Source organism: Anolis sagrei, chromosome 5, assembly GCF_037176765.1.
Source record: "Anolis sagrei isolate rAnoSag1 chromosome 5, rAnoSag1.mat, whole genome shotgun sequence".
Taxonomy (NCBI): Eukaryota; Metazoa; Chordata; class Lepidosauria; order Squamata; family Dactyloidae; genus Anolis; species Anolis sagrei.
In genome coordinates this window covers 165,505,441-165,523,529 of record NC_090025.1, presented here as the reverse complement: position 1 = coordinate 165,523,529, position 18,089 = coordinate 165,505,441, and the positions used below count along the sequence as shown (strand labels likewise).

The following is an 18,089-nucleotide window of genomic DNA, read 5'->3' as shown; positions in this document are numbered from 1 at the left end:
AATATCCTTTTTGCACCACAGCTCCCAGAATCCTCTAGTCAGCATAGGCAATAGTTATGCTGGCTGGAGTTATAGTCCAAAAAGGAAAGGTTTCCTCATTCTTAGTGTGAGATGGAGTGTTTCACTGCTATCAACATGGGGGAACCCCCGGTGGCGCAATGGGTTACACCAGGCATGGGCAAACATTTGTGCCTTGGGGCTGTATTGCAGGCCTGGCCAGGGGGCTGGGCCAGGAGGGAGGGGGAGCAGATACACACTGGGTGGGAAGGGCCCAGGAGAGGGCAGGACAGGACCCTGGTCACCCTCAGGTGATTTTCCCAGCATGAGGACGGGGCTGCTTGCCTATCCTTATGCTGGAAGGAAGGCAGGACACATAGCAACTGCCCTGATCCTCCCCCCGCCCCAATCCTCATGGCATTATGCAATGAGGAGGGCAAGACAGGCAGCAGCTGAGAGGGTTCTCATCTGCTATATGCCTTCCTCCCATATCATTTTGGCAGAAGGACATGGCAGGCCGCTGTGTCCTTCTGGCAAGAGGATAGAGAAAATGAGGAGGGCCTGAGATAAGCAACCAGTAGGATGCATCCAGGCCCTGTGCCTTAGTTTACCCATACCTGGGTTAAACCTTGTGCTGGGAGGACTGCTGAACAAAAGGTTGGTGGTTTAAATCTGGGGAGCGGAATGAGCTCTTCTCTGTCAGCTCCAGCTCCCCATACGGGCACATGAGAGAAGCCTCCCACAAGGATGGTAAAATATAAAAAATATGAGTGTCCTGTGGGCAAAGTCCTTGCAGACGACCAATTCTCTCACACCAGAAGTGACTTGCAGTTTCTCAAGTCGCTCCTGACACAAAGAAAAAAAATCCATATGGGAACCAAATGACTTGGCTGCATGTATCTCTCTGTGTTAATTTCCTCCACATTCAAATCCCATTGATTCAAAATGATTACTACTAATTCATTACATTAACAAAACCATTACACATTACTAAAAGGAGCAACACTTGTTAGCATATAAAATTAAGTAATAAGTTTTAATTGTAAAGGAATTGCATTTTTAAGGAATTAGGAACAAATAGATTGATATTTAAAGATTTATTTAAGTCCTGTCAAGTTCAGATCCAGAAGATGTCTCTGTACCAGAAGCAGCTCTCCAGAACAACAAAAAAGACTTCTAGTGAAATCACTCAATGAAGACTCATCCAAAAGAGAACAAAGCAATGGTAAAGGCTGCTACACAGTAGAAACAATTATGGTCAAATTTATTACCTCTCCCCGAGTATGCAGTATGGAGAGAGAGAAAGGGGTCTTCTAAATAGAAGAGGAGGGAAACCTATCCAACATTTCCTCCTCTGCATTACATAAACATTAAAAATGAGAATTGCAGGCCTGGAATGTGTGCGTGTATGCCTATGACTAAGAAGTGAAGGATAGAACTGGGTAAAAGGAACAGAGTTATAAACAGAAGAAGCCGAGTGTGCAGTGACTCAAGGCTCATTTACTAGCAACAGGGTGGCAAAATGTGTTTTTGAAGTATGAAAGAGCAGCAACTTGAGCCAAGCAGCACAACTCCTAATTCGAGGAAACGTCCCTTCAGAAAAGAACAGTTACTGAGCCAACATTATCTTCCAGACAATGCCCTACATCCACTGCCCTGGCCCTGGTGAAAGGTGAACACAGAGCTTCAGTTATCAAACCCTTTGCATATCCACAATTAAAGATGCCAACTCCTGCATATTCTTCAAAATGTGCTGAGAAGGGGGGGGGGGGATGAAAAACAGAGGTGTGAACATCGACTTTGCAGGCAGGCAACAGAGAACAGAACATAAAAAAGACTGTCATGGCCAAGAACACAGCTCTGCTGCAGAGGGTAAACCAGGCTGACCCATCAAGCAGCCTGAATACAAAGCTTCCTCAGAAAGATTCCCTTCAAGCAGGAGTTGGGAGATGCCATGCAACTTCTTAGGGTTTTGATGTAGGGTGCTGGTTGGAGGAATCCCATACTGAACTGCAGACTGGTGCTCATTTTCCATGATCTCTGGGTTTTCCTATCCAACCTTGTCTGTCATGCCTTGTCTGTTGTCATGAGGAAAACTCCAGGTATGGAAGGGAGCACATTGAGGTTGGGACTGGGAAAACAAATGGAAGAGCCCAAGTAATGTGCTTCGTTTACTTCTTGACACATTGCTAAGCCATGTGCTTCATAGACTTCTTGACTTGTTGCTAAGCCATGTGCTTCATTAGAGAGCCATGCCTCCATATCAATGTCATAACGATTGATATCATCATCACTGGGTGGCTTTTCACTTTTTATGGGATTGTTCTCCTTCTAGAAGATTGAAGTATCTTTTTCAAGGATTTGGTACTGACAATTAGGAGTATAAAGCTAAAATATGCTGAGATTTTTGTGCCATCCGTTTGCCTTTGGCCCTGCCCACCACTGGAATGTGGCCATTGAGAATTTCTCTAAAAGTGGATCTGGCCCTTGGGCTGAAAGAGATTCCTCACCTTCCAGGTAGAACATCCATCAAGCAAACGACCTTAAGATACATTTGAGTGATTGGCTACAAGTGGGTGGAGCAGACTGATACCTAACTCAGCACTTGGACATAAAAGCTGAATGTTTTTCCTCCTCTTCTCCTAGATCCTTTTTTCTTCTGCTTTAAGGATATGTGATGTCTCTCCTCTCTTCCCCAACTTCTGTCATTCTGTTTTGCAGCATATAATACTTAACCAGTTGTTTTTGTTTGTTTGTTTTTTGAAATATGATTCCAAATGGGGATTTTTTTGAAGTGCTTACAGTAAATACGCCAAAACAGACAAAAATAAATTCAATGTGGAGCAACAGCAACAGTGTGCTGCAACTGCAATGTCTCACCAAAGGCTGACACCAAAGACATGTTATAAAGTGGCTGAAAACTGACTGATATGGGCTGAAAGGCTTTTCAGGATGATGATGATGATGATGATCTTTATTTGTATCCCACCCCCTCTCTTGGGGAGGCTTACAACAAAAATTCAATATACATAGTAATAATAGCAACCAAAACAACACAGAAGAAAAAAAATCCTAATAAAAAAGCAGCCATAAAATGTTAAATTATAACATCAAAACATCACAAAGCATAAAATTTTGTGCTGGAATAAACTATATTATACATAAGAGGCAAACATAAACTAGCTACTATTAATAACCAATTAAAATAACCAGTTGGTATTGGAATCAATTTAAAATCCTCAATCGCTTAAATTGTAGCCTACTCTATAGACTAGGTATGGGCAAACTTTCTAACTTGGGGACCACATGGTGGGTCAGAGCTGGGTGGGTGGGCCAGGAGGGAGGGGTTCTCCTCAAGTCCCCTTCTCTTCCTCTTCTCTTTTAGAGGCAGAAAGTGAAGGAAAGACAGAAAATGTTTGGATCCCAAAAGGATTGGCCTTGGTCAGGATGAGATGGTGGACGGGAAAGAAAAAGTGTATCCATTAGACCCGTATTGCCTACTCCTGATATATAATTCTAGAATCCTAAAACTCGAAGAGACCCCCAAGGGCCATCCAGTCCAACTCCCTGCCATGGAAGAAAGCACAATCAAAGCACTCCCAATAGACAGCCTCTGAGGAAAAGCCTCCAGAGAAGGAGACTCCATCACACTCCCAAGCAGCCTATGTCACTCTCCAATAGCTCTTACTCTCATGAAGTTCTTCCTAATCGTTTCAGTCAAATCTCTTTCCCTGGCACGTGAATCCATCACTCCCTTGTGCCCTGGTCTCTAGAGCAGCAGAAAGTCAGTCCCTCCCTCCTTCTGAATGGGACATGCTTTTAAATATTGAAACATTTTTCTCATGTTCCCTCCCTAATCTCTTTTTTCCCAGGTAAACATCCTCCAGGAGGAAAGGAGGAAGGAAAACCAGGAAAGAGGGAGGGAGGTAGAAAGAGAGGGGTGGAAGGGAATTGAGGGTGGGAGAAAAGAGAGAAGGAAGGGAAGAAAGAGGGGAAAAGAGGGAGGGAAGAGGGGAAAAGAGGGAGGGAAGAGGGAAGGAAGGAAGGGCAAAAGAATGGAAGGGAAGAAAGGAGGGAGGGAGAAAGAGGGAGGTAAGGAATGAAGGGAGGGAGGGAAGGAGGAAGGAAAGACAGAAGGGAGGAAGGACAGGATTGTGTGAGAGAGGAGGGCCTGAGAAAAGAGCCTAAGGGGCCGCATCCAGCCCCTAGGCCTGGGTTTGCCCATACCTGCTATACAGGCATGTAGCCGGGGGTGGGGGGGCTTGGGGGGCTTCAGCCCCCCACCCCCGAAATTCTCATGGTGGTTCGCGAAAAGGCCTTACTGGTGCATTATTTAAACTGTTATGTTTATTCATATCGTGATCTGATCACCATACTCAATATATCCCATATGCATGGGGGTATTGGGGTAACGATACAAAAGGTTTGCTAGGGTAGACCCTCTTTCACTCAGACTCAGCCCCCCCCCCCCCCCCCGAATCAAAATCCTGGCTAAGGGCCTGCTGCTATAGATTCTATAGATAGGATTCTAGCAGAGGCTATGGGTGCATCAACACTGTCAAATTAATGCAATTTGGCTCAGTGCTATGGAATCACAAGAGTTGTAGTTTTACAAAGTCTCTAGCTTTCTCTACCAAAGAATTCTGGTGCCTACAACTCCCATGATTCTATAGCATTGGGCCAAGGCAGTTAGTGGTGTCGCACCACATTAATTCAACAGTGTTGATCCACTCTAAAACTTCAATTTTCTTAATCAGAGACAGTGATTTAACCTCCTAAGTATCCAAAACAGACAACTGCCAGAAAGTGCAATCACATGCAATCCCAAAAACCTAGCATGAACAAACCAGGGGAATGATATCATATTTGCTGTTATTTATCAGAGAATACAGGTTTATCAAGTGCTCCTGGGTTTCTCTTCTTTAACAGAAACCTTGTTAGCAGAAGTTGAAAGGATATGGATAGTTTCCTACATTGCAAAAATGAAGAACAGTTCAACATGTTTCAGAAATTGTTCAAAAGTAACATTACGCATATGTCAAAAACATCCAGGTGAGTTAGCCTTGCATAACTAAACAAAAACACTGAACCTTCTAGGGACTACTTGAAAGTTTCTTCTCAAATGCATCCTGGAATTGTTATTTTTTCTTCCAACAGCCTCCACTTTTCTTACGATTTCCATTTTGCTAGTGAAACTTACAGATCTATGCTTTTTCAACATGCCAGGAAAAGCAGACAGGCTAATCTGCTTACCTCTTTTCCTTCAGTTTTGCTCTTCACATAGGCTCAGTAAGTGATTCTGGAAGCAGCTGTTTATTTTGCCTGCTAGTGTATGTAAGCACACACAGCTGCAATAGGATCACCTAGAGCAGAATCCCAATCTTTCTCAGGTCAAGCTTTATTGTATTCTTTACTGCAAACACACTGCTGTAACTCAGCAGTTAGTCTGCTGTTCTCGAAGTCCTCTTTTACTATCCTCTCATTGCCAGTGTTGCAAAACAAACAAACAAACACACTTCCAACTTCAGTGGTTCTCAATCTGGGGTCCACAGATGTTTTTTGCCCACAACTCCCAGAAATCCCAGCCAGTTTACCAGCTGTTACCAGCTGTTTCTGGGAGTTGAAGGCCAAAAACATCTGGGGACCCCAGGTTGAGAACCACTGAACTAGAAAGAAGATAAGAAATGGTCAGACTGGTTGGCATCCCGAAAAAGAAGCTGCTTTGTCATAGGTGTTTACCACACTGCACTACTATCGTGTTATTCTTTCACTATACCAGCCATGACAACATCATATGGTATTCTGGGATTTAAAGTTTAGGGAAGGGCATTTAGAGTTCCAGAATCTCACTACACCACAAATCCCAGAATTCCACAGGATGTTGCCATGGCCATTAAACTGTACACTATAACAGCACAGTGTAGGGCAACTGAGGTATGTCTTGTCTATACTAAATAAGAATCAAGTCACAGTCCCAAGTAGTATACACTCTGAAGTTACACAAAGTAAGCATTTGCAGTATAGTTGATTTTGCCCAGGGGCGCTCTTGAGATGCTCTGGGGGGAAAATAGACCTTGACATATGCAAGTTGTAGTTACTGGGATGTATAGTTCACCTACAATCAAAGAGCATTCTGAACTCCACCAATGATGGAATTGAACCAAATATGGCACACAGAACTCTCACAACGAACAGAAAATAAAAGACTTGTGATCAAAAAATGATTTTAAAAAGCAAGAAGTTTCTGGAAATAAATTCATGAATTATGCCAAAAATGTTGAAAGAAAAATTCCCTATGCACCCTGAATATTTTTTTTATTAGGGATGACAAATGTGGACTGGAATATAAACAAAGACAAACTTTTTATATATGCGACTACGGTGGCAAGATTGGTGTATGTCTGAGTATGGAGACTGGATAAAGAAAATGCTGGAGATCGTGAACATGGACAAATTAACATCACTGGTCTCCAAATCACAAGGCATATCAAAACAACAGACTGGACTCCTTTTATTGAATGGCTGAAGGGAAATAAAATAAAATAATTAATTTAAAAAGAGAATGGAAGATAGAAGATACCATCACTAGGAAAGCAGATGCAAAACAAAGGACTATAACGAACTTTATAGCACCACTATAGAGAAGAAGGGAAGAGCAAATCCCCTTTCCCAACTCCATTACCCAACCCTTACCTCTCACCTTCCCTACCAATTCGAAACTTTTTAGTTCTGCTCTCCCTTCCTTCCCCTCCATTCCCTAACCACCCCTTTCCCCTCTTTTCCTTATCTTTTCCTTATAATTCTGTTCAATTGTTCTCCTATTTTATGTAAATTTGCCCATTTGAAAATTACAACAAAAATTATCCTTAAAAATGATCAAAAATAGTATGAAAATAATTTTGCACAGATAACAGTATTTTTGTAATATGTTTCCTACTTTAGGCAAATAATGTTGCCATGATGCAAATAATTTTTAAAAGTCTCACAAGCAGAGAATGTGATAGCAAATCACTATTCTTTGAAGGGGAAGAACTGCTGATTTAAAACCACCTTTTGCATTGAAGACAAGAATATTTGCAAGTTATCTTTATATTCCTAGCAAAAAGAGGGGGGGAAAGATGGAATGGGGAAGTTAATGGGAGGAGAACTGCCATTAAGTTAGTTTGCATTTACCTATATTTGTTTGTTTGTTTATTTAAATCTTTTTATCCTGACTTTTTTCATGAGTGCTCAGGGCAGCAAACACATAAAACAATATAAATAATTTAAATAATTCCATATTATATTTATGAATAGTTTCTAAAAGACTTTAAAACACATGAAAACAACTCAACAAGTAAAATAGTCTTAAAAACTAAATGAGGTTCCCTCCCCACCCCCCACCCCCCACCCCCAAAAAATATACATGCTTAAAACTACATAAGGCTCCAAATAAAAAGCTATAATTTGACCTGAGATCAAAAGAGATCAGTAAGTGGAACAGTTGGGCTTTTAAGGGGATGGCATCCCATAACTAGTGAGCCCTCTCCCATGTCCTCTGCCTTCATGTTGATCCCAATGATGGATCACAAAAGAAGGTCCCTCCAGCAGAGGTATGACAAGGTATGCCAGTGAGAGGCATTCCTTAAGGTGTCATGGACCTTTGGGGCTTTAAATGTCATGACCAGCACTTTGAATTCAGATTGGAAGCAAACTGCAATTCCTTTAGGAGTGGTGCTATATGTTGTCTATGTGGCCTCAAGAACAACCATTTTCTTGCTCTACTTTGCACTATCTGTAATCCCAAGTCATCTTCGAGGGCAGCTCTCCCAGACCACATACTATAAGTAACATGGCAAAAGTCATTGTACTATCACACACTATGGGTGCATCTATACAGTAGAATAAATACAGTTTGACCCCACTTTAACAGCCATGATTCAATGCTATGGAACCCTAAGATTTGTAGTTTGGTGAGGCACCAACACTCTTTGGCAAAAAAGGCTAAAGACCTTCTCAATCTACAATTCCCATGATTCCATAGAAACAAGCAATGGCCTTTACAGTAGTTACAAACAGAATTGATTCTACAGTGTAGATGCACCCTGGCTCATCTGCTTAGCCTGTAGAAAGATGGCTAATCCTTGAATCCACTGCTAATCCTGAATCAGTCTAAATCAGGTTTTAATACAAGTTTTTATTATGTAGTCCTTCTTTTTTGCTGAAAAACAGCGCGTACCTGTTCACTCACCTCTGTGACAGAGATACTATTTTCCCCATTTCTGTCCCACCTTGGAGTCATTAGTTTTCTCATTGTAAGAGGACAAGCAATAAAACAACAATGTAGATTATTAGTTAAGTGAGTTGTTCCTTTTCCTCCTTCTGCCTTTTTCTTGAACACACTCAGTAGTGCCTACACATTTGTTTATCCTCATTTGCCTGTGCTCTCACAACAGCCATCAGCACACATTTCTGTTTTCAGACTCTGATAAGACGGGGGGGCAACCCAAGACATTTTGCTACCTGAGGCAAAGGAAAACATGATGAATCCATACATGCACATGCAAACACTCCACATGCAGAAGCAAACTGGACTGGCATTTGAATTTTACCTAAGCACTGGTGACAGGAGAGATCCTCCATCACAACGGAGGGAGCAGATTCATTTAGTGTATACTATCCGGTGTGTGACTAAGTTATCACTGTTTTATGCTTAGTAGTTCACCTCAAGTTACACGATGAAAGGGAAGAGTCTGAAGAAATGTGTTTCCATTTGTTTTAAGCCATGTCTAATTGTGGCTTAGTGTTTGAATTTGTTTATGTTTTGTTTCATTTTGGGGTTTGAACTTGAGATGAGCTTCTTTGAGTCTGATTTTTTGAGATAAATGAATACATGTTTAAAGGTAAAGGAAAATGTTTCCCCTGGCATTAAGTCTAGTCATGTCCAACTCTGGGGGGATGGTAAACTGAAGAGCCACTGTTGTCCATAGACACCTCCAAAGTCATGTGGCCAGCATGACTGCATGGAGCACCATTACCTTCCCGCAGAAGCGTTACCTATTGATCTACTCACATTTGCATATTTTTGAACTGCTAGGTTGGCAGAAGCTGGGCCTAATAGCAGAAGCTCACACTGCTCCCCGAATTCAAACCACCAACCTTTTGGTCATTAAGTTCAGCAGCTCAGAGGTTTAACCCACTGTGACACCAGGGAGTTTAGCTTTGGACTAATTTGCTTATATTCAAAACAAACAGCCTTACCATACAGTTTGTAGACAGCTAACTAAATTTAGTTGGCTTCAGTTCAAGCTTGGTAACTGAATACCTCTTTCTTCTTTAATGTATAATGTCTCACAACCATGACATAATTGTACCCAAACTCTAGTCTTTAGATTTTATAGAACTACAGCTCCTGCAATTCCCAACCATTACCCACAATAACTGGGAGTTGTAGATGAGGTCCAAAAACATTTAGGGTTATTCACTTGGTGACCCCGTCTATGACATTTACTATGACAGTTTCCAGGTGAATGCATTCTGTGAGAGAAAGATAATACCAAATACACAGTCATATAATCCAGTTATGAAACTTCATAGCATGGTGGACAGAGAAAAACACTCCCCCCAAAAACATACATTATATTATGATTATATTCTCAGAAAAGAAGTCAAGTTGGGTTTAGACATAAATCCTTTAAAGCTTGTTGTATCCAATTTAAAAACACATCCTGCTTCTTTTCACAGTAATAAGATTTCATAATCAAACCTGTGAGAATATATTCTATCAATAATCTATTACTTAAAATGATAATAATGTATGGGAATGCTCAACAAAATGGTTTACTAAAGATGCAACCAATTGTTTGATCCTTCATATGGGTTGTACTTTACTTTCTGGAACAAACATTTTTTGTTATCTAATCAGCATGTGAAAAAAAAACTCATTACAAATGGGATATTACTGAGTACCAGTAACTGGCATGTTGGGTTTTTACTAATCATGTTTTGCTTGCTCTAGCTGCACTTTGGTGTTATGGTTGTTTTTATTAATGTGTTAAAGTTTTAAATGAATATACCTTACCTATTCAGACATTTAGAAATTAGCCCTTTGTGTTTTAACATGGTATGGATACATTTCAGTTAGTGGATTTTGCATAACTCTCATGACCTTGTTGTTTAGGATTTTATTTCTGTAAGCTGTGTATGAATCAGGTTTCACAAGAAAAGGTGCACATATTGTTACATACACAATAGAATTCAGTGATTCCGTTTCATTAGTTCTATGCTCTTTTGCACTTTGGAAGTTGTTTCATGCAATTTACAGTTCTTGCCTTCATCCTGTTTCATTTATCTACTAGCTGTCCCCTGCCACACGTTGCTTTGGCCCAGTCTATGTATATGTGTTTTGTGTGTGTATGTAAGTGTATATATGTGGTTTTGCACATGCGTTGTAATGTGTTTTTTATTTTTTGGCTTTTTAAGTCTCTTCCACTGAGTTTTTCAGTGTTTTTATGAGTGATGGTCACTCATTGGCCTGATAGGTATATTGTGTCCAAATTTGGTGTCCATTCGTCCACTGGTTTTTGAGTTATGATAATCCCACAAATGAACATTACGTTTTTATTTATATAGAAGAAGATGCCAGTACCCATCAACACAGGGGTGGGAAACAATGCTTTTCCAGATATTTTGGACCACACCTTATATAATCCTTTACACTATTGGCTATGCTTACTACAACTTCTAGGAGCGGAGTTCCAAAATAATAATAATTACAATAATAACAACAACAACAATAATAATAGGTAATATTATTTACTACATTTATATCTCATCCTTCTCATCCTGAAGGGGACTCAGGGCAGCTCACAACAGAGGCACAATTTAATGCCTTGATACGTATAAAAATAAAACAACATAAACTTTAAAACCACATAATTAAAAGATATCACTTAAAATAACTACTTTAAAACACACAGACCAAAGGTGTATTTCAGCAGCCATTCCAAAAACACCTGGAAGATCCAAGCTTCCCCTCTCCTACCCAAAAAAAAATCCCACTTCCATCATTAACTTGAAAAATAAAGCATTTCCTGATTGTCAGGAAATCCCTCCTCCAATTGGATTGTAAGAGAAACTATTCTGAACACATACTCTCTAAACCCTGCTATGTTGCTAACTTGGAGAAAGAAATGTGGCTGACTAGCAATGTGCTAAACATCTAAAAACACATGGTGGGGAGATGGGATATTTTAAAACATTATCTCAGCATCAGAGATTTCCAAGCACATGTTCAGCTCACAACAAACACCACTGGCTGATGCCCCGATGGGATGGCATCCCCTTCATCATCAAGACCTGCAAAGTGTATGTTGTCTGAAGAGCAACATCTGCGGCCTGCTACACTCCACTGCCAGCAGGTATGTATAATATTAGCTCAGTGTGGAAGAAGGGGGGTTGCATTGCCCTTTCTTTGCTTATCAAACACAAAAAATCAATGTTTGTTTGACAAAGGAAGAAGGAGAGGCACGTACTGCAAGGGTGCTGAGTAGAGGAATGAGAGTGAAGGCAAGAATGGGACAGATGCAAGAAGACCACGGCAAGTAAAGAGAAGAAAGCTTTGGGTTGAATGCTACAAAACTGCACCGGTCGCCTTCCTACATACTGATTTCCAAAGAGCAGCTGCATGCTGAGCTGCCAAAGGAGGCTGGGCAATTGGAAGCAAGCAAGAGCATGAGTTCAGCAGAGAGTGAGCAGTGAGGAAGGTTCTTCTCCCACCTTAGATGCACCTCTGCACTGAGAACAGATGTGGGAGAAAGGAAAAAGGATAAGGGGGCATATACTAGGCAAGAAGGTTCTCTTACCTCCTCCAGATGGTTGTGCTTTGAACAGCAAATCGTGAAGAAGACAGGTCAGGTAAATCCGTGTTGCCTCTGAGCCTTGGAAGAAAGGGATATTTAATCACGTTTAGGGATGGTCTGTGCCTCGTTGATCAGGCTCTTTGATGGATCGGAGCATCAACGGATTCATCGCTAAGCTCTCCGTCTGCAAGGGAATGGGGGGAAGGGAGGGGGAAGAAAAAGCCAGAGAGTTGGAGGGTATATTCACTTCTTTCTTAGGTTTCCAATGGCAACAGGATATGCCACAAATGAATAGTGAGCACATTTGAGTGTATGTATGTGAGAGAATGAGAGAATGAGGGTGGGGGGGGGGTGCACAGCTGCTTACTCCACAGTCAGTGTAGGGTATAACCCAGAAGGGCACATCAGTGATCATGGAAAGAGACAAATGAATGTAAAGGGGAAAGGAGACAGATGGGCCTAGAGATGTTAGCATAAGTCAGGGTGAAGAGGCCCTTATTTGACAGTTCAACTTGGCATAGGGGCAAGTTGAGCCCTCAAAATGTGCCCAGGTATCCACATTCGGGTTGGTCACTTATTCTCTTGGACATGGAATAAGAGAATATTCTCTGTGCCCTACATGAAGTGAGAAGGAGGGCATAGTTACCACTCTCATCCTTCAATACAAGCCACTCTACCGCCTTCACAGGAGCAGGCCAGATTGTTAGGCCCATATGCAAACTACAAGAATTATTTTCAAACAGGAGGGGTACACAACCATAGGGGTAATTGCTTTGAGTGTCTTCTGATGTGTCCCATCATGCAATATCATTTATGTTGAAACTATGCAATGTAGTTTGATGCCATTTGTGAGTAACAATAACATAGAGATCATCCATGTGCCCCACCATCTCCTTCCTATACTATTTGATAGCATCATGCTGGAAGTCATGGAATTTCCTTCTGACAACTGGAATAGTGTTTGCAGGAACTACAACAGGACTGTTGCCAACATGACCACAGATGCCCTGAGTAACTATGTGGCATGGAAAAGAGCCAGTCTGCAATTGCTCCCAAGACCTTAATCAGAATGGAGAAAGGTGAAAAGGCCCTTGAAACCAGGCTTGCCATTGCATCATGGTGAATGTGGAAACTGCCTCTTCCTAGGCAAGTGGAGGAAACATAGCATGTACAAAAGCTCTGTTTGTGCTAATAATGCACATTTGAAAAAGGATGGGAGAAAAGGTAGCTACAGAAATGTATGTGCCCAGTTTCTTTTCATGCCAAATCTATAACCTTCCACCCAGTCCCATGTAGACCCACACATACTCCCACAAGCTAAATCATACACATGACCTGTTTCATAAAGAACTGTCCACTTTTGAATGTAACCAAAACTGTTTCCATTTCCAAATTTTGTGATGGTTGGTGCAGTAAAAACCTGCTTTCTATGGGGTTGTTTCATTATGTTTCTGAGCAGAGTTTCAAAGAGTTCATCTTTTGGATAGTAACTGACAAACATTCATAATTAGAGTCCTCTAGGAGATGGACTTGAAAAAGTAACTTCTCCAAAAACTGCCTCTAAGCAAAATTATCAGACCATTTGATAAACAATCAAAGAAGGCTGTTACACAAAATCCACCCTGACCCCCTCCTCATCTGTTACCACTTCATTGGAATTGGCCCTTCATTGTACAATATATACCCAACATTTTCAAATTCCCTGCATTTTCCTTAGACAACCCATAACAGCTCAGGTTTTGATAACTTATATACCCGTGTATGTATGTTATAGGAAGTTGTCTGGATGCTTTGTAAACAATGAAAATGGAACACCACCTGATATCATTTGAGGTACAATGATCTTTTGAGATTACATAAGTGACAATGTTTTACCCTCACGTTGTGATTGTTGTGTGCCTTTAAGTTGCTTCCTAAGAGGAACCTTTAAGAGAATATTCTGGGTAAGATTTGTTCAAAGAGTGTCTTCGTCCTTTTCTGTGGCTGAGAGAATGTAATTTTTCCCATACCACCCACTGGGATGCCATGGCTGAGTGGAGATTAGAACCCTGCTCACTAGAACTGTACTCCAAACTTTAAACCATTACATACATCATGGTGTAATGACAGTTCTTCACCTGCAAGGGATGTGAACATGCATTTGTATAAATTGAAGTGAATACAATGCAGAGAGACTATATAAATTATATGTAAAGGCAATACAGAACCATGTATGAACCATCTCGGAGATTAAGATCATCTAGGATGGCCCCCAGTGGTGCAATGGGTTAAAGCACTGAGCTGCTGAACTAGTTGACCGAAAGATCGCAGGTTCAAATCCGGGGAGTGGCATGAGCTTCTATTGTTAGCTCTAACTTCTGTCAACCTAGCAGTTTGAAAACATGCAAATGTGAGTAGATCTATAGATACCACTTCAGCGGGAAGGTAACGGCGTCCCATGCAGTCATGCTGGCCACATGATCTTGGAGGTGTCTTCGGACAACGCCGGCTCTTCACCTTGGAAATGGAGATGAGCACCACACCCCAGAGTCAGACACGACTGGACTTAAAGTCAGGAGAAAACCTTTACCGTTACCTAGGGTGGCCCTGCTCTCGGTTCCACCTCACTTGCAAATGCAATTGGTGGGAACAAGAAATGGGGCCTTCTTAGTGGTGGCTCCTCGGCTATGGAATTCCCTCCCCAACAAAATTAGATCAAATGGACTCCCTCCTGGTCTTCAGAAGAAAAGTAAAACTTGGCTATGGAGCCAAGCCTTTGGGAATAAGCAGTGCAAGGAATGGTCAGGGATTATGTGCAATAGATATGGTATTTGGAATAGCCTGGACTACAATTGTTTGATTGTTTGATTTGGATGTTTATATTGATATGTTTTGAATTCCATGTTTTAATGTGAAATGTTGTCATGTTTTATGATTTAATTGATAAATGTATGTTATTATCGTTATGTTAGTTTTCTGTATGTGAGGCATTAAATTTTGTCATAGTTATGTTGGAAACCACTTTGAGTCCCCTGCTTCGGGGAGAAAAGTGGTATACAAATGAAGTAAATAAGTAAATAATAAATAAGACTGGGATAACAGTCAATGGGATGCAGAGGCCAGAATGCACAGATGGGGAAAGCACGGCTCCAAATCCCAGCTAAGTCCTCACAAAATATACCAGCTTAGCATGAAAAAGTTTCAAACCCTTCAAATAACCTACCATGCAGAGGTGTTAGAAAATAGTTTTGAACTCCATATGAAAAAAAGGAGGGATGCACTTTGAATAATCTGTCTGTCTACCAACGTACATTCTTTGTCTGCCTGTCCCTCTCTCTCAAAAGCAAATGTGCAAATGCTCAGAAAAACCAGACTAAGATAGCATTGTGACAAGTCGCAGCATATCACAGATAGAACCAGAACAAAATAGTCCCTAATGTACAGAGATATGCATCAGCAAATACTGAATGCATAGGCATAAAGATACATGAACCCACCCACACATCCTCCTAGATTTTGTACTGAATCATGGCTGCCTTTAAATTGCTTGGAAATATCTCTGCCTTCCCATATTATCTAGCCTCACAAGAAAGGGTGATAACCAATGAATCTTTACTTCTTGTTCCTTTTGACCCAGCACTGATTTATATCAAATCTAAATAGCCATTACCAGTTTACAAATAGTGTTCCCCTTCTCTTTCAAAACAACTACAAGAAAGAAGATTCCATTTGAACATGAGGAAGAATTTCCTGACTGTGAGAGCCGTTCAGCAGTGGAACTCTCTGCCCTGGAGTGTGGTGGAGGCTCCTTCTTTGGAAGCTTTTAAACAGAGGCTGGATGGCCAACTGTCAGGGGTGCTTTGAATGCAATATTCCTGCTTCTTGGCACAGGGTTGGACTGGATGGTCCATGAGGTCTCTTCCAACTCTGTGATTCTATGATTCTAACCAGATTGGGTTACATCCAAGTAGCAATTTATCATGCATTTTTTTCAGGGTTTATATGTTGGAAAATGGCCTCAACTACTTCTTGTGTACATCAATGATTAATGTCAGTTCTTCATCTTAGCCTCCCCAATTTCTACCCATCACTTCCTTTTTTTCCAGTGTCTACCACAGTTCAGGATCTGCCTGTCCAGAGAAGAAGCCTCATTCACAGACTTAAATCCTCCTCCTCCTCTTTCTTGTCCTCCTTCACTTTGGCAACAGAGAGTCCTAATTTGCTTGCAAAGAAGAGTTGTGAGGTCCCACTAGCCCAGAATGCTGTGAAATTGGGTGATAGCAACACATCAGGGGATGTGATTGCAAATCCTAAACACAGCAAAGTAAAGCATAAAGTGAACTGGCAAGAAGACATTAGGAAGGGAAAACAAGTCAAATTGCCCAGGTCAAAGGAAGGATGGAAAAACAGCGAAAGGGATGGCAGAAGGCAACTTGAAACTGATGCTATGAGTAGCATTACTTAAAGCTTTCTTAACATTATGGGAAGATGAGATATGCTTTTTCTATGTTGCATTTTCTGTACAGCAAAGACACTCTAAAACAGGGATTCTCAAACTTTTTAAACAGAGGGCCAGGTCCCGGTCCCTCAAACTGTTGGAGGGCCAGATTATAATTGGGAAAAAATGAATGAATTCCTATGCACTCTGCACATATCTTATTAGTAGTGCAAAAAAAAAAAGAAAACACTTAAAAACAATACAATAATTTAAATGAAGAACAATTTTAACAAATATAAACTTATTAGTATTTCATTGGGAAGTGATGGCCTCCTTTTGGCTGATGAGATAGGATTGTTGTGTGCTTTCAAGCTGTTTCAGACTTAGGTTGACCCTGAGTGAGGGCCGGGTAAATGACCTTGGAGGGCCGTATCTGGCGCTCGGGCCTTAGTTTGAGGACCCCTGCTCTAAAAGATATTTAGTAGAAAAGAGGTGTGTAATGACTTATTTACTAAGCTTGAAAGAGGTGGACCACCTTTGGGGGGGGGGGGTGATTTCCCTCAACAGCCATATTTGCTGCAGATGAACTAGTGCCCTAAATCCATTTGTCAGTCCCAACTAGAGTAGGTTCACTGAATCAAAAGGCATCTCTCAAATTAACACTTACATAAATTCTACTGATTCAAGAGAACTACTCGAATTGGGACTAACAATTGGGATTTTGTCCCATGCTTCCTGCAGTAAACCCAATTTGCCCTTAGGTGCCCATTTGCCTGAGAACCTTGACTAAACTGCCCTTTCGCCTGTGCATACACTAACATGCCATTTAAACCCTACATGTTTGTATCAGAAACGGTGACTGTGGTGAAATAACAAATTTCAGATGCTGCAGAAGCAGTGTCTACATATCCCTATATGCAGGCATGTAGCCGGGGGGGGGGGGTTGAGGGGCTTCAGTCCCCCCCCCCCCCCGAAATTCTCATGGTGATTCGCGAAAAGGCCTTACTGGTGCATTATTTAAACTGTTGTGTTTATTCATATCATGATCTGATCACCATACTCAATATATCCCATATGCGTGGGGGTATTGGGGTAATGATACAAAAGGTTTGCTAGGGTAGACCCACTTCCACTCAGACTCAGCCCCCCCCCCCAAAAAAACCCTGAAAAAAACTCACCCCCCCCCCCCGAATTGAAATCCTGGCTACGGGCCTGCCTATATGCACAGGGATGTTTCTCTTGACTAGATATTTTATACACTGAAGGGTTTACCTTCTAAAACTGCCCACGATTGCAACTTAGTGTGGGATTTTGGATTGCTTCCAGAGATTTTCAGCACAATGTATGTGCTTCAAAAAAAAAAAAAGTCTAGCCACAATGGGTCTTGAAGACACATTTGAAATGAAACAGCCAGCACAGCTTGCAGATGCAAAATACAGAGATTAGCAAGTTTCCTAGTTTCAGATTTCAGAAAAAAAATGAGTGCATTCAGCATGTGTATATATTAGGGCTGGGCGGTTTCGTTCGTTAATTTTGTATATCTTTTTTTTCCGTTAATTTCCCATATACGAAACGATATCAAACTTTTTTCCAAACCCAGAAGTGTATTTTCAAAATCGAAACAGCATGCGCCAAATATTTTTGTATTTCCGTCCATTTCGGAAATACGTAAGATGCTTGCTGGGAGCTCTCCTCTCTCTCCTCTCCTTAGCCAGTCAGAGCCTGAAAGAGGAGGAGGAGGAGGAGGAGGAGGAGGAGAGGGCGGGGAAGGCGCCAGCTGAGCAGGCGAGCGAGAGGGCGAGCGACCCTCAGCCGGAAGGCGGCCCCGTCCCTCC

General features: G+C 41.4%; 1 protein-coding gene across 6 annotated transcripts in view; it reads right to left on the bottom strand.

Moving 5' to 3' along the window:
- The window catches only part of ELFN2 (extracellular leucine rich repeat and fibronectin type III domain containing 2), a 217,573-nt gene that overhangs the window by 136,733 nt on the left and 62,751 nt on the right, over positions 1–18,089 (bottom strand). For all 6 annotated transcript variants that reach the window (XR_009631574.2, XR_009631572.2, XR_009631573.2 and 3 more), the window contains one exon: positions 11,841–12,021. The gene's annotated coding sequence lies outside the window, so the exon portion shown is untranslated. The remainder of the gene's footprint in view (positions 1–11,840; positions 12,022–18,089) is intronic.